Below are 23,885 nucleotides of genomic sequence, written 5' to 3' on the forward strand. Positions count from 1 at the left end.
GGATTTACAGCTGAGTAGGACTGCTCACTACTTTTCTCTCCTGGCAGCTTACTTAGTGCCTTCTTAACACTATGAGAACTGGTCTTCAGGGGGGAGACTTTCAGGTCAGTACCAGCTCTATTTCTCCGAGTCCTGTGTCTGAGGTGTGTGGTGTCTTCGGTGAGTCTCACCCTTAAGCTCAGGCAGGCAATCAAGAGAAACAACGGTCTGCATTGTTAACAGCAAAAAGCAAAGTGTGTTGGAGAGGGAGGAGCATAGAGCATTTATTTTCATGTGTTTTCATTTTCATGAAGGACTCAGAGTATGTGAGAAGCATAAGAATTGTCTTCTGCCCATCAGAGTTGGGATCAGGCGTGGGCAAAAGAGAAAACAGGGAAAGAAGGAACAAGAGTATCATAGGAAGTCTTTTTAGATTGTTTCAATTTTGAACCAGGGAAATGTGTTACTTATATGAAGAAAGAAATTTAGAGAATAAAGCATGGGCTCCAGATTGACCTTTCTGGGTTCAAATCCAACATATGCCACATCACAGATGTGTGACCTTGGGTGACTTATGCTTCCCATGGTTTATCCTCTCACCTGTAAAATGGGAATGGTAACATTCCCTTAAATCCTTAAGCCATTAATCTGGGATAAAAGAGGATCATACTTGTAAAGTGTTTGGAGGAGGGCCTGGCGCATCCTCAGCGCGCAGTCCAATTTCGCTCTATTTCTTATCATGTGATTCATGGGGAGAGGAGACACCCCGATTGGGGGAAGTGCACTCTACAAAGATTAGGGCTCTTAGGACCGAAAAGATTTTAGACATGTTTTGCAAAGCAGAATTAATCTTGATTTTGAGAACTAAACTTGAACGATGACTTGACAGAAAAGGTATGTAAATAAATTTTGCATTCAGACTAAAACTACATTGCTTAAGACAAAGTAAACAGTTACCTGATAAGGCTTCCCCAGCCAAAAGGGCAGAACTTGCTTGTAAAACAGTAACAGTTCTACCTTTTGTTTTCCTGCTACATGGTATCATCTTTATTGTGTATCACTTTACATGTCCACACTGTTGTGTTTACTTTGGCTGTTCCATCCTGATGCATGAGGTAGCATTTTAAGGGCTTATCAGGATAAATGATAAAATGAGAACAAGTCTGGGAAGAAGTTTGCAGTGTTTATACAACCTTGAACCATCTCCACCCCTCCAGGGGTGCCTCCCTGCAGACAGCAGAGGATTGGAGTGGTAAATGTACAAAACTAAGCAATGACCATGTAAGGAATATTTCCTGCTGAGGATGAGGAGACCAAGGCTCTGAAAGGTTCTCTGGACCAGGAGGCTCAGAGAGGGACCTGGGTTCAAACGCGAGGGACAGCAGCAGAACGCTTGGCCACATGAGCACACATAGAAGGCTCCGGAGAAAAAGAGCTGGGGAGGTTTCGCCAAGAGCGAGATGCTTGGGGTCATTGTGGTGGAAGAGAATGACAGTGGGAGAGAGGGAGAGTGCCTTCTGCTGTTGCCATATCCTCTCTGAGGCCCAACTTCATCTGGTAAATGGGCTGTTAGTCCAACTTAAACAGAAGGCTGGGAATTAGAAATGATGTTTGGCACCACTGCTGGAGCACAGCAATCTTTTTTGTTGTTGTTGTTTGTTTTGGTTTTTTGACACAGGGTCTCCCTGTAGCCCCAGCTGGCCTGGAACTCTCTATGTAGACCAGACTGGCCTTGATCTCACAGAGATCCACCTCCTCTGCCTCCCAAGTGCTGGGATTAAAGGTATTTGCCACCACGGTCAACTCAGTGGCAGCAATCTTAATGATCAGACACTGTAGCAAAAAGTCCTTGGGGACATGGATGTTTTAACCTACTTTCCTTTCACCAAAAGTGTCTAGAACTAGAACGATGACCTTTAATGTGTCTTTAAATGTCTGCATGAGAACACAGCACCTGTTAAAGAATTCTGGGCAGTTTGGGTGTCCAGTTATATGGAGAAATACAGGAATATGTTTACGCACTCATGACAGCATGCATGCCACTGTGCTTATGGGGATCAGGAGCGAGGCCAAGAGGGCTGGCCCTAGGGCTTTGCTGAAAGACATCTGAAATGCTGATCCTACTTTCACATTTATCTGCGATTCCGGAAGAAGTCATCTATAAAATCACTTTCTGTAATGTTGGAATGTTTGCTTTTGGGAGCAAAGACGACATGATAGGAGGAAGAGGTTGTAGAGTTGGTTTACTTCTGTGGCATAAGGAGCCATAAATCATAGGTACTTTGGAACTGGTGGTACATGGGTTTAAAGACTTGTGCTTGGATTTCTGATCTGCCTCTTCCTGTAGAATGCAGAGCTGTTTCAGTGACAATTTAACTTCCCATAGGCATTCTGCATGTTTTGGATTTTGAAATTTTATAGTTGCCTAACACACTGAAATACCTCCAGCCTCGGCCCTCACAAAGCCACTAAACTGTCTACCACATCGGGTGAGCCTCCAGAGTCACCTGAAACTTGTTGCTATGACTCTCCAGTGCTGTGTGAAGGTTCTCCGCAGCTGAAGTTGGGTGGAAAAGTAACCCTGAGTCCATCCTTGAATAAACTTCGGAGAAAAGAGAGGCTGAAGGTCAGAAAAGTTGTCATTCTGCCTTTCAATATGTTTTTCACAGCCAATTGTGAAAGCATAGACCTTTAATCCCAGAACTCAGGAGGCAATGGCAGGCAGACCTCTGTTAGATAGAGGCAGGCCTGGTCTCCATAATGAGCTCTAGGACAGCTGGGACTACAGGGAGATGGTGTCTCAAAAAAAATTTTTTTTTTTTGGAAAGATCTCTGATTCCAGAGATCTGCAGATGTCCTTCCAATACCACTAGCACTGAGAAAAAGTTGTCAAAGTTCCTTCTTCATACAGGCCTGAGTTTGCAGGAAAAACATGCTGCCAGGGATGGAAGTTGCTAGGGGCCAGATGACCTCCTGGGAATGTGGGGGCCAACTGAGACTTGAAGCATCCTGAGTGAAGTGGGCACTAAGTTCTGAGGATCCTGCTTCTAGTCATCACTGTGGAAAGCAGCTACATCAGCGAGCACGCTGGCTAAGGACCCTTGTCCTCTAGCAGAGTGATCTCCTGCTGAGGCATGGCTGCTACACTCTGGACTAACAACTCCTGACAGCAAGGTGGCTGTGTTAGCTACTCTTTTTGTTTCTATGCTAAAACGTCATGATCAAAGTCAACTTATATAGAAGGATGAGTTTATTTGGGCTTATGGTTGCAGAGGAAGAGTTCACAATGGTGGGGAAGGCATGGCAGCAGGCAGCAGGAGCAGGAAGCTGCCTGATTATATCCTTCTTAACTACAACAGCAGGTAAGAGACGTCAACCCCACACAACACATTTTTGTTCAACAAAATATATATATATTCAGGAAAAAAAAGGCTCAAGATTCTTTGGATTGTGTTTCCTGATGTCATGGGTTATGTTGAATAAAATGTCTATAAATTACATATTCCTCTTGAGGACTAGTTTAGGGTTGATTTTATGATCTTGATTTCATGGCTTGCTTTTTTATGGGGTTTACTTGCTTTAAAGCAAAGTGAAGCCTTCCCTGATGTGTGCATACTGCACTAGATATCACGTGGCGTGTCACTCATCTGTTTAAATGAAATAAATGGTAATACTGACATTGCTTCTTATGTGGCACTATAGTTGTAGGGTAGGGTTAGGCATCAACTCAAACTCAAAGTATTTAGGTGCAGATGCAAGCTTGGTTGGTTGCTTATTATTTATTTAGCCTCCAACAGTTTGCTTTTGCACCTCTGGGTCTCCATTTTTTCTCTCTTTTTTAGATTTGTTTTTATTTGTTAATTATGTACTTGTGTGTACAAGTGAGTGCAGGTACCCATGGGAGCCAGAAAAGTCTGTGGGATTCCCCTGGAGCTGGAGCTACAGGCAATAGCAAGCCAACTAACTGATCTGGGTACTGGGAACCAAACTCAGGTCCTCTGTAAGAGCACCAAGTGCTCTTAACCACTGAACCATCTCCACAGACCCTCTATTTTCTTATTTTAAGTATAATCATAACTGCTCCCATCTTTTGATATTTTTCTGATTATGAGGCATCAGGCTATAAAGAGAGCTTGTCTGTAGCTTACTTTTAACAAAAGTTATGAGTGCTTACTAAACGTAAGGCACTGCGACACTCCCACAAAATAGTCTCCACTAATCCTTCCGTTTGACCCTAGAGGCCCCTCTATTACACCTCCTTACAGATGAGGTCATTAAGGTTTGTGGTTGTTTAATCTTGGCCTTTATGACTGTTGCTCTTATATATGACCAGCTTGAAGCTATGTTCTTGATTAGGAAAAATCCCCTGATTTTTATCATTGTTCCCATGAGAATATACCATCCATTTTGCAGTGGTTTACTCAGAGTTTTGGGACTGCATCATAACTTAGCCTAAAATGAAACACAGTTAAAAAAAATTCACAAATGTAAATAGAAAAGGAGGAATTGCAAAGCCAGTCTGTACTACTGGAGGAGGGTTTCCCTGAGTACCAGGAAGCCTGGTGTTGATCTCTGTTCCCCTTTCTCTGATGGCCATGTGCAGAGCTCGAGGGCTGAGAGGCACACACCATGCTGTCCTCCACTTGTCCGGCAGTGGCTAGCAACAAGGAGACGTAGTACTCCAAACTTGTTTCCACTGCTTCCTCTCTGACTCCAGGTCTCTTACCTGCCACCTTAGCAGATTGAAACAGAACCTCTAGACAAGTATAACCTCACCTCCTGACAAGTATCCCCTTTAAAAGGAGTGCTATCCCCTCTCGAGGCTTTAGAAACATCCATCGGTCAGCACTGAAGATGTAGCAAGGCCATGAAAAGGGTTTATAGATTTGGAACAGTCTTACCTATTCTTCTTCTAGATTTACTATAGCTGTTCATTTGGCAGAACGTGTTGCCCAAGGGCAGCTACAACGTTCTTTTCGGAGCGCCTCACCACTTGTTCACTCTGTGGACCAGGGCATTGGGAAGGTTCGCCATTCAGGGGAAGGATAAGCACGTGTCTTTTGTTAGAGCACAGTATGCATGTGCTATGAAATCTGCCTGCACACAGCAGTTTGGAAATCATTCTATAATAAATGCGGAGTTCATATGAAACGGATTACTCAGTCACACAAACCTCTCTTCTTGGCATTTAATGGCTCAGCCTCTCCAGCTTTCCAATTTGTTACAACTTTAATCAGAGTGAACCCCTTTGGTCTTTTGTATATTTGCCGGAAAGAATGATACAGAAGGAAAAGATTCAAAATCTCTGAAATCCAAAAATGAAACCTTTCCACTAAGCTCTGGAAGGAAGTAATATCTGGGATAGGGTGAATACACAGCAAGTGTGGGGTAGACACATCTGCCCCTGCCCTCACTGTGAATCCTGACTTCATCTGGGGCCAGCAGATGCCTCTACAACCCAACTGTAAAATAGCTGTTTATGTACCTGAAGGGGAATGGTGGGGATTAATTAGTTAATGGCTTCATGTGCTTTGAAGTGCTAAGTGTTATTAGGCTCATTTAGAGAAGCCTAATAGTTTCATGAACTCCGTTCTCCTCACCAGCTGAGAACTTGGCGTCTCTCGATCAGTTTTCAAATGGCAGAGCAGTTGTAATGCAAGTGCGTTTGCAAAACTGGTTTGTGCCGGCATTTGCAATTAAAAAAAATAAGTTAAACACTTGAGCAATCACGGTGTCTGTACCAGAGGGCAGAGTAATCTCATTGTGATAATGGAGGTAAATATTAGTCCCTTTCCCCCTTTTTGCCTGGTTCCCTCTGCCCTAGTATCTTAGATCTTAGTATCTCTTACAGTTTCACAGGCTGAAAAGTTTGAAATAGAAATTCATGGTAATGACCTTTGGTGCTGAAGTACCAGTCCACACCTGGCTTCCTGGACAGGGCCCCAACCAGCTGGTCCTACAAGTGAGCAACTGATCCTGTAGGGCTTGGCTAGTACTCCATCAACATGGAACAGGGGCCCAAGTTTACTGCTTTAGCCTTGGTGAACAGACAGTGGCTTCAACAGGTAGGACTGTTGGAAGAGCAACACACTATTTTAAAGTGGCTTATTTACAATGAGAGTTTGGAGTTGCTACTATTGGACTTTATGCTTTCTTTGGGGTGTGTCCTGGATTTCTTTGAGACACATGTGGAGAGACGTTGCTGGAGTGCTGAGGGCTAGTGGTCTCCATATTTCATGATGCGTTGGATTCACAATACAAGCTGCCAGGCTCCACTCTGCCCCCACTTCCAAGGTAAATCTCCTTAGGTATGGTCAGGCAGGGGGCAGGGAAAGGACAGGGAGATGGCCATGTGGTCCTGTGGATTGGGGAGAGGCCTCTTTACCCTAGGTGGCTGACCCTCTTAATAGGCAATTCCAAGGCCATCAAAATTGTGTGGAAAGGCAGTACATTGCACTCCTGAGCCAAGCACTGGTTTAGAGGTACGTCAATGTCAGACCATCTTGGGGCTCACTACTGAGAGAAGTTTATACTCATCAAGGCTAGTCCTTTCCTCACTTTCCCCCCTTCCTTCCACTTTTTTTTTTTATACAAGTCTCTCACAACTGGACCTCTTACCTGGGAGTTTCGTGACACATACTGTTTATCTCCTTTGATTATATTTTATCAGCATTTTCTAAATCAGGACATAGGAGAAATATTTTCTGTGTTTTACTTCAGTAGGCTAGCATGACTTGATGTAAGATAAGACAGTTTCAGTTGGTTTTATAGTCCCTGCTGGACAAACATTCCTGGTATGTGTAATATATGTATCATGGAAATAGCATAGGGTGTACACCTGTGATAGAGTGCTGAGTTTTTTCTGTTTCCTTCCAACCCTGTCTGGTGTGCAGGAGCTGGGGTTTGGTGTTATCTAATTGGCAGGCCTGACTTCTGACAGTAGCCGGCCTCGCTGTTCCCAGGTGTTCCAGTGTTTGTTAGAGAGTGACAGAATGAATTAGATAGAATGGGATAGACCAACAGGACATGTCTGAAGAGTAGACATCTTGGGAATGAAAATACTTCTTACAATACTTCACAAGTTCATCCTTATGGAGGAACAAGTTACTACAATCGTGTGTGTGTGTGTGTGTGTGTATGTGTGTGTGTGTGTGTGTGTGTGTGTGTGTGTGTAAGTACCCAACTGTTAGATCTAAAAAGATTAGCCTCTACCAGGAGCATAAATTAATAAAATTCATAATAATACATCTTATGAAAAAGTTGGAATGCAATCATTGATTTGGGAACTGAGTTGAGTGAGCCTTGTTTTTATAGCTGTTTTCCTGGGGGTTGGGTAAAATAGTCATTATCTTCTTTCACATCTTTGAATAACTTTATTCAAAAAATGATTAACATATATGTCCTTGACTTGCTACTTTCCATATTATAAACCCAGTTGAATTGTTTTGGCAAATACCCAGCAGACCCAACCTTCTTAGCAAATCTGTTTCCTAGAGCTGCTGATGCCTGGAAATTGCCAGCTCTCCCTCCATCCACCTGGAGAGTGCTTTCATCAAGAAAGCCAAATGTCGAATGGGAAATGGGATCCTCAGAGGTCCATACTCTAGGTACCAGGTATAAACAGGCAAAGAGGCCCTAAGTGGGAAGAGCATCTTGTACATAGTAAGGCATTGAAGCCACGGAGACTCAGTTGAGAAAGCTTTCTGTAGGGTCACCTGCCCTGAGAGCCACGTCTTATGAGCAATGAGTCTTCTACAGGGGATTTTTAAAATACCAAAACGCGTGCATCTTTATGACCAGGAAATGAGCAACAAACACCCCACTACTAGAATTAAATCATTATAGGACGTAACTCACAGAACCAAATCTTTCTATTTCTTCCAGGCTTTCTTCTAAAGGCATGGAACTAGCACATGGCTACAAAGGGCTTTCTTCATTGCCATGTACTGAAGGTTGTTACAATAACCAAGGTGTGGAAACAATGTGACTGTATACTGATGGGTGAATGGAAACAGACATTGTAACACGGGCCTGAGGGGATGGCCCAGTTAGTAAAATGCTTGCCTTGTAAGCATGAGGATCTGGGTTGGATCCCCAGAACTCAAGATGGTATGGTGGTGTTCTTGTCATCCCAGCACTGGGGAGAAGGAGACGGGGGGGTCTCTGGAACTTGCTGGTCAGCTAGTCTGGCCTAACTGGTAATCTCCAGAACAATGAGGGATCTTGTCTCAAAGGAGGTGAGAGTGCACTCCTAAGGATGACACTGAACTGAACTTTCTCAACTTGTTCTCCAGCTTTCACATGTTCATACACCTGCACACCCCCATATACATACACATGCACACATGCACACACACACACACACACGTAGGCATAAAAATGAAATTGTTATATATAATATATATATATATATATGTATGTATGTATATATGGAATGTTAGCCAGCAGCAGAAAGGAAATCCTGCTATTTGAAATAGCATCAAAAAGATCCAGAAGATACCTTGCTAAGTGATATAAACCAGATACACGGAAGACAAACGCTGCATAATCTCACTCATAAGTGGAATCTGAAAAATCAGATTCATAGAGTAGACACCACCCTGTGTGGTTCTCAGCTGAAGAAGCCTGAAAACACTTGAAATCTGCTTAATTTTTCTCACCTGAACAAACATTCCACAAAAAGGTAATTACATAGTAATGAACTTGATTGTGGTAATTATATCACAAGGCATGTGCGTAGCAAACAATCACCTTGTACACCTAAAAGTAGGCAGTTTTATTTGCCAATGACTCCACAGTTTTCAACAATGGGGCAATGCGTTGAATTCCTTTCTTCTCAAAGTCAAACTAGCTCTCCAGGCCGAAGCAGTGCTTCTCCTGTGAGTGTGTTGAGAACATGGTTCTCCCCATCTCCACTTGCAAGGGGTGGGCTCACCTTTCTCATCATCACAGCTGTAAACCTGTCAGCTATATCCTGTTAAGACTCTCAGAGCCAGCTCTCTGCCTTCAAATACCACTCAAAGGATGCGGACCACCCAACCTGAGCCAGATCTGTGCTTCAGTTTTCGTGGCAAGGTGGTTTTCCAGCATCTGGCCAAGAGTGTGTCACTTCAAGAAGGCCCAGGCTTACTGCTCATGTGGGAACAGAGTTCCAGATCTAGGCTGTTTCCAAAAAGGCTCAGAACAAATCTTGTGTACATCTATCAATGCTCAGTGAGTCAGCTACCAGTAGTATTTCCTAAAGCATCTGAGTGGTTTTCTCTCTTGCATGGGCATCTTCTCGCTTTTTTTTTTTCATCATCTAGGCAAAAATCATTGCAACTACTTAAAGAAGTAGCCTCTAGGTTAGGACATTACATGTGCTGAAAGTCCCTAATTGCTAATTAATTGTCCTAATTGCTTCATCATGCAGCCCCGCTATCGACAAGCTAAAAACCTAAGTTTGGACTTAGCTTCTGCCCTTTCGAAGGCAAGAGACATCCATTGAGTTCTTAGGAATATAAGAATAATATGTGTTTTGGGGGCCTAGGAGACTTTTGTGGTGTTTTTTTCTTATATTCTACACAGGATTTAGACTAAAACAGAAGAGGTGAGCTTAGTGATCACCAAAAGTGACTGGCCCACAGGACCCCCTGATGCTGTCAGCAATAGTGGCAGAACTGAGCTGCAGCTCTGCCCATCTGGAAATACAGCATCTCCAGGGGAGCCTGAGGATGAGTTTATGGCTTATCTGAGAAGCCCACAGTGTTGGTCAAGGGCATGGTTTCCAAGACATTCCAGGTAGGCTGACCCACCCTGCCACTCCTGTAGGCTTAACTCAAATGCAGTTGTGGTCTCAAAGAAGAAAGTATTAGAAGCTTGAGTTATTGATGCTTATTACTCAGTGTAGGCTTGGAAAAAGGAAGGGAAAACTCAGGGAAGGACCATGGTTCAGACCCTTGGTCTAAATAAACAAGGGTACAATGTTCTCCAAAGTGCCCTGATGTGGGCTTTGCCAGGCTCAGGCCTGACCAGAGCTATGGGTGCTTAGTTTCCATCAGTCCTCTGCCCCACTTCCCTTCCCTCCACTCTGAATCACTTCTGCCATGTACCTAGAAGCACGCAAACCCAGGTGAGAATGCCTGCTGGAACTTGGGTCCAGCAGCAGCTCTGAGTTCTGTCCTTGTTGTTTACCCATGGGGCCGAACTAACTGTTCATCCAAACTTCCTCCCATCCGTCTCTAAGCCTGGCTTTTATTTCACGACCTTCTGGAACACAAAGCCTCTTCCCCATGAATCCAAACCCCAAGCCTCTCAAGTATAAAAGAACAACAGAGAATTACCTAAGCGTACAAGAATATATTTAAATCTTATGCAAATTGGCAAATAGACTAACATTACCTAAATCAGAGCTGAGGTGAAAAGCAAAAGCAGCTGGATGGTTTTCAAGCCCAGCCCTGTAGTCATCTGATCAGATGCTGGCTTTGGCAGATAAGGTATTTGGAATCCATATCATATTCACATTGCCTTCGCCATTTTGAATAATCAGGATTCCAGGAGCCGAGGAGGTCCTGATGGCTCGAATCCCCCTTCTCCGTGCTCTGTCCACACAGCTCTTCTTATCAGTGTTGACAGGATTGTACCAGGAAGTCATTTGGTCAGACAGCAGTCTTGGGAAACTGCTGATGAGATGACTATACTTTGGGAAGAGAAGGGTGGATTTAAACAAATTAACCAACATCCATGTTCCTCATCTATGTATTGCCAAGGTAAATTCAGTGCTTGTCTTAGGCAGAGTTTGTTTCGTTTTCAGTGGTAAATCCCACAGCCCACAGTAAAAAGAAGCGTTACCAGAGACCCCCAGGGAGGCTGTGGACCAAGTGGAAGCACAGGAGCAGGAGGAGGGAGGTGTGCAGCTGAGCCCTCTCTGCTTCTTCTGCCCTTGGTCACGTGTCTCTGGCTTCATGCTGGTTCCTATACGTTTTCCAGCATTTCTTTGCAAACCATTGACCTTAGTCTGTTTCTGGCTATTAAAAGAGAATACACAAGAGAGTAGGTAATTCACAAAGAAAGTGAGCTGGTTTGGGCTCCAGATTCTGGAGGTTGGGATATCTGAGGACATGGCACCAGCGTCTCTGGTGAGGGCCTTGTTCTGTATCTTATGACAGAAAAACAGAAGAAACAAAACACAAGAGATGGACTTGCTTTGAAGAACTCACTCACATAGTACCAAGTGAGAGCAAGAAGTCACTCACCAGAGAGGCACACTAATCCCTTGACCTACTTACCTCTTAATGGCCCACTTCAGCAATACCATGATGCCAATCAGATGTCAGTACTAGACAAAACATGTCAATCACAACTTCAGCCTTTGATGCTTATGGATCGACATGCTTGGTTCTATACTGGCATCCTCAGAAAAACATCTCATTCTAAAATGGCCACAACTTCTGTATGTCTGTCATTTGTCTTTTACAGTGACTGGGACTCTAGGAATCGAGGAGGTTGTACAGATTCACGTCCTCCTTTCCGGAGCTGTGCTGCACAGCTATTCTTGTGTATGTTGGTGAGATTGTACCAGGAAGCTAGCCGGTCAGACAGCAGTCTTAAAAACTACTGAAGAGGAGAGGCTTTGGGTACAGAGGGTGGATTTAAACAAATGAACCAACAATCATGTTCCCTTTCTTGAGGTCAGACACATAGAAAACCTTTCATAATCTTTACTAGCCGACCCCTTGACGGGATTGAACCTGTTTGATGTCTGTAAGTTAACTAGAAATTCTAATGCCAAACTTTGGGTTCCTGGAGTGGAGGAGTTAACTGGCTCTGCTTGGGCCAGGGTCTAGTATTATCTACTGTTGTCCAGTCAGGAGGCTGTGGCTCTCTAGATGGTGAGGACCACATCTGATATCATCAAGGCAGATCCTCTAAAAGGTCTGGTGCTCTTGGCGACCCTATCCTCTGCTTCCACTTAGTCTAAAAGCCTGGGGTTCTGGGAGTCCATGAGATCAACTTAAGTGACTTTAGTCATGGCAAAGCTTAGTGGATTCCTAAGTTCTGGTCCAGAAATGAGCACCTAAGCTCTCAGTGCAATTGCTGATGATGATATCTGGGCAGAAGGGAAGGGTGAACTCCAATAAAGTGTGCTTCTCTCTTGTCCAACCAGGACTACTCTTAGCCATCAAGTCATGAAGTCCCTTGGTGAGTAGAAGGGCCACAAACTGAGTAAAGTTATTTTGCCTGAACTACTCTATTTCCAGTAGTGGTACTGTTATCTGGCAGGGGGCGGCGGGGGGGGGATCAATAGCTATCTACTTGGACTTAAAGCCCTATCAATGGGAGTGAACTCATGGGTGGCACTGTAAACTCAGCCAAACACACATGCCAGGAGAAGACATAGATCCTAGAGAAAACCATATTTCTTTCACATCTCTAGACAAGTGAAATTTCTTACTATATGTTAAATATTGATCCTTATATTTACAGACAAGCATACCATACAACACTCATCAAAAAAGTTTCTTTTTGCAACAGATGGAGGCTACTTCAGAATTTCACAACTGGTCAGGCACAGAGAATATACATCTGAGAGATGCCCAGTACTAGGTGGCACATCTACATACAGCTGAACCTCTACAACCAAGGCTCATGGAACACAGGGGAACAAGGGGTAGTGACAAAATTAATGTATCTATTAACTCTCACCAGTAAAGTTTCCTTATACAATAGAGTGCGATGCACACAGGAGGCCACAACTGACCAAGTTTTAAAGAATAAGAGACTGCAGTGTGTGTATCCTTGGATAGGACTCCTGTATCGAACCTCACCCACCATGGCTCAGGGACCATTGAGGAAGAGGGGGTGGAAAAATTGTAGGCATCAGGGCTGGTTCATGAACACAGGGAAGCAGAGGCTTTCAGGTCACTGGAAGCTTGCACACGTGAACTTGTGACAATGGTAGCATCAAGCACAGGACCCATGACAACTCAATTAAACAAGGGCCCAGAGGGGAAGAGAGAAATGGGTAACAGATGGCACTAGACTGAGAACTATTAGAGACTGATTGCTACTGGGTGAGGGAGAATATGCCTTATGTACGATCCCTAGATGGGCTGACTGGACTCAAGTGGACGCATTTACACTGAAGGACATCTGGGTACAAATGCTTGACTGGATAGTACTTAACATGAATGGTGGAATACATGAGGTCCAGTGGGGGATGGAGGAGGCATGGATGGGAGAGGGGGGTCTAAATTTGATTAAGAACTGTTGTATGAAATTACAAAAACTCAATAAAAAATAATAAATATTTTAAAGGCTATTTTACCTGTTAGCACAATATTATTTTTAAGTTGTCATGTACCATGTTTTGCACTAGAACATTCCACTAGAAATACTTTGATCCTGAGGCCCTATACTAGGTGGACTTTCTCTCTTGATTTGTCCAGGACTGTCCTTATTTCAACTCCAAATGTCCTATGTCCTAGAAAATATCATGGGTTCAGGCAAACCAGGATAGCTGGGCACACTGACTCACAACCAGTCTGAGTCAGGGGATATGACTTAGGTAGCCAACCTTCCCCTTAATCAGGTACAGAAGACCACATGCACACACATGACATAATTAGTTAAAGATACTATGTGATAAAACCCTCAAACATGAAGGAAAGACAGGGAATAGGGTGATGTGCCCCCCACCTTACCCAGTTCCTGCAGTGAACATCATGGATATGCTCTGCTTCCTCTGTCTCCTTCCTGCCTCTACCCCTTCTCACATTACTAAAACATCCCAGCAATTCTATTATTGCTTGCCAACATCGCTTACTACTACAGCTACTAAAATTGATGGGTATGTATTTTTTAAATATATTTTATTTATTATTTTTAAGTGTATGGGTGTATTGCCTTCATGGATGTAAGTGTACCCATCTCACACATAGGTATGTGTTTTAACTCAGTTTTATGAGGAGGAAACAAATGAGAAAAACACCAGACATGGGAACACTGGTGTTCCCTCAGGCTGACATTCAGTATGGGTTTTCAGTCACTGTGCTTCAAAGAGCAGACAACAGCCACAGGAAACACCAGTGGGCCAGCATGGAGAATGAGAACTGAGTGCTGGTCACTTATTGTGGTCAGCCACTGCCATAGGACCAACAATCCAAGATCAGTGTCAATGCAGCAGATGGCAAGGATGCCAGGCAGCAGGGCTGCCGGAGCATCGGGGAGGGGAGGCAGGCTGCAAGGATGGGCTTCTTGTTTTTCTAAAAAATATTTTATTCTTTTTATTTTTTATGTGTATGAATGTATTGCCTGCATGTATGTGAGAGCACCCGTGTCATGCAATGCTGCAGAGGTTAGAAGAGGGCTTCAGATTCCCCTGGAACTGGAGTTAAGGACAGTTCATAGCTGCCATGTGGGTGCTGGGAATCAAACCCAGGTCTCTGCAAGAGCAGTCAGTGCTCTTAACCGCTAAGCCATCTCTCCAGCCCCTGGGCTTCTTATTTTTAAAAAATAATTTTTATTGAGTATCTTTAATATTACATTATGAAATACATACCAATAGTAGAAATGTTGCAAGGGTGAGCCACAGGAACATGTCTACCATCACATTGGTCACCCCTTTATTTCTTTTTGATTCCAAGATCACTTAAAATTTATTGAGTTAGCATGAATTCTATACACAATATAATATTTGTGGAGGAAAATGCTAGATTCTTCAGAAAGTGCCTTCAGGAAATGTGGTCTTTGACTTGAGCCCATAACAGTCACTTGGAATATCCATGCGCCCATCCTGGGGCCCAGTGGAATGTACTGATACAGACATTGCAGTGTGACGAGGCAGATTCTGCACTTTAGATAAGCTCCTGGCATTTCTTGCTAACACCACAGATAAGATGGAAGATTCACAGGCGGAACCAGCCCATCTGAGCATGTGCCCAGTGAGCACAGACTCGGGTGGGGAGGAACATGTAGAATGGGATGACACAGTGGCAGGTTCAGGTCAATTCTGGAAAACAATGTAGAGGAACCTGTATGGAGAGTGGAAATGGGTAAAGGAAAAGAGAAGGAACCAGCTCATCCTGCATGGAGAAGAGACAGGAGAAGGGTGGGCCATCACCTGTCACATGTTCCCAAGTCTCAGGAAGATGAAAAATCGGCTCTATGCAATGGAGGATGGGCCACAGTGGGACAGAAATTCTCAGACTGGTGATGACCTCACTGAAAGGGATGGCTTCTCATGGGATGCCCAAGAAAGGTGAGGAGGACTGAGGACCAGCGATGGTCTTAGTAAGGGCACCTGTGTGGAAAGCTGGCCATCAGAGCTGAGCCTGCTCTCAATGGGCCTGATATGTGTTCAGGAGCCAGAAAGAGCCATAATCAGAGCTTCCCTGTGAAGATACCTTGAGTGTCCTGCCAGAGCTGTCTTATTTGGATATTCTATTGGACTCTTGCCCAGTGAGCCTTTCCCACTGCTGAGAGGCTCTTATCTCAGCCTGGGGGAAACCTGGTTGGCTGATACTTCTCTTATCTGGGCTTCTCTCTCATGTTGCTTTTGAGGAGCGAAACTTTGAAATATGAACAATAGAAGGCAAAGTGAGGGGCTCTCTCTATGGGAATATTAAGTCAAAAATTCCAGAAATAAGCTATAGGACATTGACAGGGGTTGGGGGTGGAGATCACAATCATAACTTTTATCGCACTATACTGTTACAACCATCCTATTTCATTATTAGTTACTGTTATTCTTTTACTGTCCCCATTTGTAAATCAAGCTTTATCATTAGAGTATATGGACTGGCGAAAACTCAGTGTCTATAGGGCTCTGTACTGACATGGTTCCAGGCATCTTCTGGAGGGGATTTTCATCCCCTGTTGTTAAAGGGGAGAAGACTGAACTGTTGTCATTACAATGATCAGATGAACTCCAAGTACTATTTCACTGGAGGGAGCCACTACAAGAGGGTTGGGCCTCTCAGGCTTCCAGCCCTCTTAAGCCTGCTTCCCAGCACTTCTCTTTCATGGCTGTACACAAAGCAGAAGGCAAAAGGATGTCACAGCTACCCCCTTCCCCAAGCAGGTCCCACATCTCAGGGGCACAAGTCTGGTAGAAAGCACCTCTTCCCAAAGACTCTCTGGTGGTTTTCAGGCACCACCAGAGGTGAGGCCGCCTAGATGACTGGAAAGGACCCATAGGTAGAGGGTGGGGACCCTTAAGATGCTGCACACAGGCCATCATTTAGCATCTCGCAGCTTTGCAGAGGGTCTGTGGCAGCTTTTGGCCACTTACCTTCCTCTTCTAGACCAAGTTGATGTTTAACGTGAACAAATGTTTCAGCAGCGCAAAACGATTGTTGGAATAGAGACTGAGTCTGTGGATAGTCAGACATTGCTTTCCAGGCCCAAGTTCTAGAAGGCCCAGTGCTGTGTGGCTCACATTTACCCTGGTGGGAGCAGGGTGGGGGGTCATTTTCCTTCCATTTCTCTGTTCAAGATGAAGTCTGTTTTGTCTTGAGATCTTCTCAATGACTTTCTCCTCTCCTTCCTAGTGTGTAGGACTCTGCCCTTAGCCATGTTTTCTTAAACCTTCTCTACTGTACCCTCAGGCAAAGCACTGGAAAAATGGCCTTAGAACTGTCTTGTAGCAGAGGCTCTGTCACAGTTGCCCCAAAGGACAGAGTGACAAAGCTAGTGGTGTCCAGGTAAAGCGAGACCACCACCAACGTTATAGCCGCTACCTCATGTGATATAACATGGGTCTTCTTCCAGTTCAAATTCCCTCAACTCAGAGATGTTAGACTTGATTTTTGGCCTCCCATCCTACAGGTGACACAGAGAATAATTCAGACATTTGCCCAAGTGTCTACATGAACCAGAGCATACTATATCAGGAAACTGCTACCCTGCACAGCTTTTTCTGGTCCCTTCCAGCTCTAGTGGTTTCTCTTTTTCCTATACTACGTTGTTCTCTAGCCTTCTGACAAGGAGGCCTGTTGGGCTGGAATTCCCAAGCCAACAGTGGTGACCATGTCTCCCTGTGTAATGGCTCGAAGCATGTGCTGGCCCTTAGAATAATTTCATATAATGAATCTGGTGGGGAACATTCCAGGGTGGCCTGTCCCCTGGATCCTTTCAAGCTCTTTAATACATATATTCATATATTATTAATATATATGTTAACATAATGTATATATCATTTTAAGTCATGTATATGTACACGTGCATACAGGTTCCCTCAGAGCCAGAAGAGGGCACAGGATCCCCTGGAGCTGGAGCTGCAGGCAATTGTGAGCCTCCTGACATTCTCTGCAAGAGCAGTGCTGCTCTTAACTGCTGAGCCATGTCTCCAGTCCCTCAAGCTCTTACAAAGTAAAAGGCTAAATATTTTTTTTATTATTACACTTTATTTTGTATGTACATGCACTCATATCATGGGATGCACGTGGGGGTCAGAGGACAACTTGCTAGAGTCATTTCTTCCCTTCTACCATTTGAGTTCTAGGGATCAAATTCAGGTCGTCAGAACAGGCAGCAAGTGCCTCCTCGTCCTCCGAGCCATCTCACTAGCCCTCCTTCCAAACTTTATTCCATTCACAGACTCTGACGATCTTCTGTTTTGCAACATTGTTCGGGCAACATTGCGCCGAAGGGTGGCCGTTCCTTTTTAGTTAATGAGGGCCAAGAAATTGCCTCTCACACTCAGCCTCCTAATTGGCTGGTAAGACCCTATTTGTATGGCTGTTGATGTTTGGGACAAATGGCTATGTTGCAACTTATTGCCATCTGGCATAGGATGAACCCTCAACATTATTCTGCCAAGAACACAAGAGAGTCTTCCTCATAGTAACCACCAAAGTCTGCTCACAAGGCACAGGAGGCAGTGCCACCGAGTCTCGAGCTCTCTCTGAGAAAGGTAGAATGCAGCTTCCTCTGTTAAAGCCTCATTTCACACCATCTTTTGCATTTTCTTCTCCCTGGCTAAAGTGACAAACTGAAAGTCTCGATGAGAGACATTTACTCATCTGTTCATACCCACATCCTTGCTCAACCACACTCCTACTAGTAAGTACCTGCTGTGGTCTGAGTTAGGCCTCACTGGGCAGCCTCTGTTGGATAGGCTCTTCTCTCAGACGCTGTGCTCTCCCAGATGGGAGCGTGACAGAGTCCTTCCCTGCTGAGGTTCTGCTTCAATGTCACTCTATCAGGACCGAGAAGGAAAGTGTGGCTTCTTCTGAACCCAGTGACATCTACTGTCCATTACCTTTGTGTGGCTCCACTACTGGCCCCGGGTGCTGTATTTACCTAGATGGTTTCTAACTGCTCACTGGGTCGTGGGTCTGAAGCCTACAAAGCCTGAACTCATGGTGTCCTCAGAGGCTGGCATCAATAGCTCTGAAAGTGCACATGGACAGTTTGAGTTGCGAACTTGCTGGATGGAGGTAGAAATGGAACTGTTGAGTGAGATGGATTTCCTAAGCCTTTGAAGGCACCAAGTTAGTGTCTGATAGGTCTCCAGAACATTTGGTTCCAATCCAGGGGCATATGAGGCCGCAGTCCAGAAAGAAGGGAAAGGTGCCTCATGGATTCTATACCAATCCAGCAATTTCCCACCTCACTTGATGCCTCTGGAGTCCCATGGTCAGGGACCACTTCCCTCCATCCTTCTGACACAGGACTGTTTGAGTGCTTTAACTTTATGTGCAGGCCGTCATAGGCCACACAGGGAAGCAGCAAGAGAGTGGCCAACCTTGTGTCAGCGTCCCAGGACCCAAGGCTAAGATGTTGAATCAGCGTTGTCCAAGCACACCCACACAGCAGCAATCATGTGAGGGACACTTAGAGTGGAGATAGGACGCTGGGGTCTTCACTGGCTCTCTATGAGTGCAGAGGCTGTGCCAGGAAATGAAGGAGAGTGGCGAAGAGAACACAGAGTGGCACGTGGGTAAGCCACACTGGAAACCAGGGCAGGTGGCGGAAAAGGCTGGCCAGGAAGACAAGTCCTGTGACGGCTGCCAGTTCCAGACTTATCACACACTAGATTTACAAGCAGAACCCTGGAAGGCAGAGCTTTCCCACATTAGGGAAATACAAACAAAATAAATGACAATCCTGCCTTGGGCCCTCTAGGGCAGGAAGCTGGAGATGCGAAGCATTTCTTAAAGAGGCCTGAAGTAAGTGCATTTTAACATGGCAAGGAGTTCAGAGATAGTCCAGGCTGCAGTGGTACAGGCAAGCTCAATTCCACTTGAATAGCACAGTCAGAAGAGGCTGAGGCCCCTCCCACATCTCCACTACACAGGATCCAGGGGCCTAGGCCCAGGGCATTCACCATCAGGGATGAGGAACAGATAAGTTCCTCAGCAGCTAGTATTGGATGGACTATGGTGACAGACTCTGATAATCAGTTGATTTGATTCTTTAGGAAATCTGATCCTTTTTGGTAGGTCACTATTACTCTGAAAACTTCTCCGGAACCAAGGGGAAGGTGTTCTGCCCTCAAAACCCTAGAGGATGAATAACCCAGTTTAAAAATTCCTGCAGCTGGCTAAATACATCGTTAGAAATTACCACAACTTGCTAAGCTGTTGCCTGTTAGAAAATGCAGTAAGTGTCTTGGTGAGATTGTTTGTTTGTTGAGACAGGGTCTCACTGTGTAGCCTTGCCTGGTTTCAAACTTGCTAATGTAGACCAGGCTGGTCTCGAACTCACAGAGAGCCACCTGCCTCTGCCTCTGTTTCCCAAGTGCTGAGATGAAGGTGTGTGTCACCATGTCCAGCCCTTGATGCATCTCTGAAGAGAGTCTGTGGCCAAGCCAGAGAAAAAGTATGTGCAGCTGGGAAGCTGAGCACGTGCAGAGGAGTTAGAGGTCAGTTCTGACTGGTACACCGGCCTCCCAGGAAGAAGGCAGAGGACCTCCTTGCTGTGGTTCTTAGTCTGGTTTGATCCTACTCCCACTGCATGCCCAGCCTTAGAATAAATCCCCTTTTCATTGTGGTGATATGGTTGGGTTTCTATTTCTTATAGCTAGGCACAGCTCAGGCCACCTCCATGACCTCCATGCAGTAACACAAACATCATCACTGCAGCACCACACTCAGATGTGGGCTGCATAGACCTGTTCCAATGGGAAGGAAGGCACTCAGTGATAGGCCCCACCTTAAACCTGGGGTAGGGGGAGCTGGATCACTGATAGGGCCTTCCTCATAGCTGGTGAAGCACCCTTCAGAATAGTGTCATTATTAAAAAAAAAAAACAGAAAAAATGAATTCGAGTCCAAGGTTACCAGAGTCCTGATGATATCACTATCAGCTTAAGTTATTTATTTTTTCAAGACTGTTATCTTTGGAGACATTTTCAGCAGTGAGTCAACCCATGTTTGCTTGCATTGGTTTCACCTTCTATTATTTTTCCCCTGCTGCTCTCTTAGCTGTCACTATCAACTGAACCCTGACCCAAAAAAGAGTCTGTTTGTTGACACACTGACAACCCAGTAAGTACCCCCATATATGCCATTCACACACGCACACACACACACACACCCCACATACATGCTGTAATGTGTCACACACTCCACACATACTGCACATCCCCAGTGCAACATCACACATAGCACACACATGCTGTAATATACCACACTACCTATGCTTACTGCATATCCCCAGTGAACAGAGAACACAGTGAACACAGATAGCATGCAACACATATACTACATATCCTAAAATATTTCCCCAATATGCATGGTACATACACCACATGTATACATACAGCATTCATCACATATGTACTGCACAGGCCCATAAGCTATATGAATCACATGTGACATGCTTACCATATATTCCCCCACATACTGTACACACAATATGACACACATCATGCACATATACCACACACATAGTATATAGACAATACACTTGCAGAATGCACCATATATAACACACATGCATAACGCTATCCATACATTCCTGCACATTCATACACTACACACACAAGCACCACAAGCACTCCTCAAGTTCACCATGTGCCCTGTAGGACATTCAGTCTTTGACAGAAAATTCTTCTGCTCCCTCACTATTCAGAACAGCCTTGTCCTCCTGAGGGATGGGGTGCTCTGTGGTTTGGTTCCTGGGTGATTGCGTACAGCTGAGAGGGTGCTGTCTGGATAGGAACTCTGGAATCAGTGGCCCCCACCGAAGCTTCCAGCAAATCAAAAGCAGCCCTTTAGATAATTCCAGCCAATGACAGGGAAATGCAGACTTGAACTGGATGTGTTCTAGCAGACGCCTTTCCAGCAATCTCGTTTTTATAGCCTTCCTATGTGTCCTACAAAATGGCAAAGGACTCTCACAGACACTGTCTCCTAACCAACTATGCCATCAGCTGGTGTCATCTCAGTTCGCGTCATGGAAGAAAAAGCTCTGAAAGTCAGGGTGATTTGCAACTATCTGCATAGCCCTCAGAACACACCAGATAAGTGCTCCCCAGTCTGCAGGCTCTTAAGTCTGAGAGCCCTTGAGCCTGCCGAACTGCCCGTTCCAGGACTGCCATGTCGCTGGGGCTCCCACAGGTCAGAGCTCTCCAGCCTCCTGAGCTCCTACGCACCTGGCCCCTAGAACCGGTTGTCTTTCTCCGCTGTTCTGTTTCTAACCAGTGTTTCAGAAGATGGCAGAGCTGCTGTGCAATTAGATTTTTGAGGGCAGCCATGCAAATTAAAAGGATAAATCATTATAAATTAGTATTTAATAACTACAGAATGGATACAGAGTGTCTGCTTATGACAGCACGCCCAGGCCTGTTCCTCTTGAACTGACTGTTGGCTAGGAAACATTAGGTAAACTGCTTATGTGTTCTTAGTTCATAATAATGGAACTAAAGGTGAATCCCTTTGTGGAATGATATATATATCTGTATTTCAAAACGCTTTGCTGCCCTCTGGTTTGATTCCATCTGAAGTGAACCCCACAATGTGGGTGAGGTAGAGAGATCTGGGTGTGTGAGCTCTGCTTCCCCCAAACCTGCTATGTCCCGGGCTATATAACAGGAGGATTCGAGAACTTTGTGAGAACAAAGACCCCAGAGATGTGAGCAGAGATCAGGAGAGCTCACACCCTGTTCCTATGCATCTCTAACAGGTTCTGTCTTTGACTTAATTTTTTAGGCTATGTACGCCATCATAGCAGCAAGTTCTTCTCAGCTTAACCCCTTCATTTTAGCTACTTGCTTCCCAAGCTGAGTTAAGGCTTAGCCTCTCCTCGGGGGCTGTGCAGTACTTCATCTACCCCTTGGGGCCCTCTGTGGAGGGAGAGATGAAGGCCAGTCACTTCCTCCTTATTCCCCACCTTACCTTTCCGAAAAAGATGTCCGTGCTTTTTCATTGTTTGAGGCGCCCGTTCCCTCTCTGCTCTGTACTTACCCACCTTCTGACTCTTTTCTAGGAGTTGTTCCACAGACACTACAAGATGAAGATCATGACGTGTAAACCAAACACAGTTCACAGGTCTGTGGTTGAAACAAGGGAAATCTGCCGCCAGTACAAGCAGAAATCTTTTGCCACTTTGGGGGCCCTGGCTCCTCTGGAAGGTAATGGGACCTGGCCACCCCGGGCCTGTGCTGTGCTAGGCACCGGTGAATGGGAGCTCAAAGTTCATCCTGTGTCTATACCCTAGGAGCCTCCACCTAGTTTCATGTGGCCTCTCAGTTGCCTCTGGTCTGGATCATAAAGGCACTGGGTCTTGTTAAACCTGAGCATGGCAGAGGCAACAGTGACAATTCACAGTGAGCATACCTGGCTTCAAGTTCTGACTTTGATTAGCTGTCTGATCTTGGGCTAGGCCTTTGGTTTTCTTGGTTTTTTAATCAGTGGTAATGAGGAGAGGTCGTCTATGGCCCATAGAAAGGAGGTCTTATATCCTGGGGGTGACATGGTCTATGCAGTACAGTGTAGATATTGTCTGAAGTTGGGGCCTCCCTTGTTTATCACTTGGGGCTGTCCAGTGGTCATCACATTGCTGACCGGCATACATAAGACATGATTCCAGACCTTTCCCCTGCCTTTGACTCTGAGTATGAGAGTTTTTGCTTATGGTATTGGAGGCCATGAAACCAACCATTATTCTGGTCCAGTTATTCTTTTCTCACTAGGAGGACAAAATGCAAGGATGCACAGTGCACCAACTTTCTTTCTTGCTGCCTTACTTGGTCAAAGGACGAAGGCTCTTCCTACACACTTACCTCCATGCTGGCTTTCACTACAAAGGGCCTCACACCTGTGGCCCATGAGTTGGTGCATCCCCAGGATAAATAAAGCCTGCGTTTTTCTTATTAATCACCAATATAAAAACACATGGCCTCTCTCTCTATTGTTCTGTGCCCGTTCACACCCTATATAATTTTATACTGTTTCTACAGCTCTAACATGCCCTAAGCTACAATTGACATTGATTCAGTGGCTTTTAAAAGGTGCTGTCTGTTCTCTGTGTCTTCATAGTTCTCGGCAAGTTGCCTAGGCAGTGACTCAGGCCTTCAGAGAACAGGGCGCAGAGAGGTCACACACCACCAGGGAAAATGACTTGGAATTCAGCAAATATAATGGGAGAGCACATTTGAGCCTGAACTACTGGTTTTCTGTGGATAAGCTCAGGATACTTGTAGCTGAATTCCACATTGGCATGTTAACCCCATTCTACATCTTTCCCAAGAAGTCCTTTGAAGGGCTCCTTATGAATATATACATATATATATATGTATATGTATATATATTTGAATCCTATCAGAGTAGACAAGTGAACATGTTCCTGAAGGAGTCCCGGCCCAGCTACTGTCAGCAAAGAGGAGAATTTTGCCGGCAAGATAGCAAAGATTTCGCCAGCATAACTCATCAGAAGTACACTATAATCGTGTCTAAACCCAGGCTGCATGCATCCTAGTAT

The 23,885-nt window shown here is 44.9% G+C and overlaps 1 long non-coding RNA gene across 1 annotated transcript in view; it reads left to right on the plus strand.

Annotated features, from left to right (window-relative positions):
* The first annotated feature begins 2,808 nt into the window (after positions 1-2,808).
* The window catches only part of LOC115070988, a 44,945-nt gene continuing 23,868 nt past the window's right edge, over positions 2,809-23,885 (plus strand). The window contains exons 1-2 of the long non-coding RNA XR_003850092.1: positions 2,809-3,341; positions 22,392-22,536. This is a non-coding gene — a long non-coding RNA (uncharacterized LOC115070988). The remainder of the gene's footprint in view (positions 3,342-22,391; positions 22,537-23,885) is intronic.

This window comes from Nannospalax galili, unplaced genomic scaffold (genome assembly GCF_000622305.1).
Source record: "Nannospalax galili isolate Female #2095 unplaced genomic scaffold, S.galili_v1.0 scaffold737, whole genome shotgun sequence".
Taxonomy (NCBI): Eukaryota; Metazoa; Chordata; class Mammalia; order Rodentia; family Spalacidae; genus Nannospalax; species Nannospalax galili.